Source organism: Papilio polytes, unplaced genomic scaffold (genome assembly GCF_000836215.1).
Source record: "Papilio polytes unplaced genomic scaffold, Ppol_1.0 DF821400.1, whole genome shotgun sequence".
Taxonomy (NCBI): Eukaryota; Metazoa; Arthropoda; class Insecta; order Lepidoptera; family Papilionidae; genus Papilio; species Papilio polytes.
The window spans coordinates 4,482,350-4,483,899 of NW_013527804.1; positions in this window are offsets into that span (position 1 = coordinate 4,482,350).

Genomic DNA, 1,550 nt, shown 5'->3' on the forward strand with positions numbered 1-1,550 from the left:
ATACTCTAATATTCTTATAATGTTCTAACTGTTAGTCGTAAAAAACTACACTCAAATGTCTCTCGTGGAATTTTCCATCATGTCTATTTTAAGTAGGTTCATTGCGAAACAATATCAACTGCCAGTACAACAAAGTTGTTAACACATCAAAATTTGATATATGGGTTAATTACAATCTTCCAACTATACAGTTAATGAAATGAGTGTGTCTGTATGTAATATCGAAAAAAAAAACTGAAGACCAAAAATTTTTTTTTTTATTTTTGTTTGTATCTATACTTGCAGCGTTTGTTCTAGATAATGAATGTTATGGGCTAAGTTTTTAGTTATGATTACTAATAAAGTCACAAGCGACCGCTATTTCAATGCTCACTGATCCAACGACCGTACTATCAACGACAGTCAAAGCTATGGTCTTTAGGTACTAGATTTTGCATATATTTATAACATTACGTAGATATTTTCAATAGGTTAGGAGGAACCACAGGTGTTTGCCTATAACATCCTCAGGGGATATTAAAATACGGGACGAAGGTTCTTGTAAAGCAAAGCACACTATTCTATGTATTACGTCAAGTTTCTGATTCGAATATTATAAATTCTACTTCCACGCGGACGAAATCGCGGGTAACAGTCAGTTCATTTGATTTTATTTTAAGGGTATTCCCCGTTTAGTTTTGATCAGTCAACAATGTATAGACAAATACAATATTATTATTGCAAATATCGCCTAGATGAAAATGTTGTGCTACAAAATTATGCTCGCCCTACTAAATACAATGAATAATGATATATCATAAATTTCTTACAGAATGTTCCCAATAGGTATAGGTATTAATTTATCTGTTAACTAGCTGTTGCCCGCAACTTCGTCCGCGCAATATTAGGATGAAAAATAGAAACAAAAAACTGCGCATCCATAACTTTCAATATTTCAAATAATACCTGAGATTTACCGTGAATGAAAAGTATTCCACGTGTTGTAGCATACTATGTTCTATATCCAAGATACATTTCAATAAGCTGCGTCTAGCCGCTGCGGATTTATTGAGTAAATATAAAAAAAAAACAAAATCAGTGTATCCCACGGGAACCTGACTTTTTTTGGGATGAACTGTATTCCACGTGTTACACCATTCTATGTTCTATATCCTTGCCAAATCTTAACAACTTGCGTTAAGCCGCTGCGGACTTCTTGAGTAAACATGTAAATAACCAAAAAACACATATCCCTCGGGAACCTGGAATGTTTTGGGGATAAACTGTACCACATGTGTTACTTCAGACTTTGTTTTATATCTGCGCCAAATTTCAATAGGATATGTTAAACCATTGCAGAATTATCGAGTAAATATAAAAAGCAATATCATTGTATCCCGCGGAAACCGTAACTATATCTGGTATAATAAACTTTTTAATAAAAAAACAAAACCGACTTCCAAACAAAATACACGAAAAACAAACAAAATGCACTAAAAACAAAACAAAATACACCAAAAACAAAATATTCTCAAAAAAAAAGTACACTAAAAAGTAACGAAATAATTCCT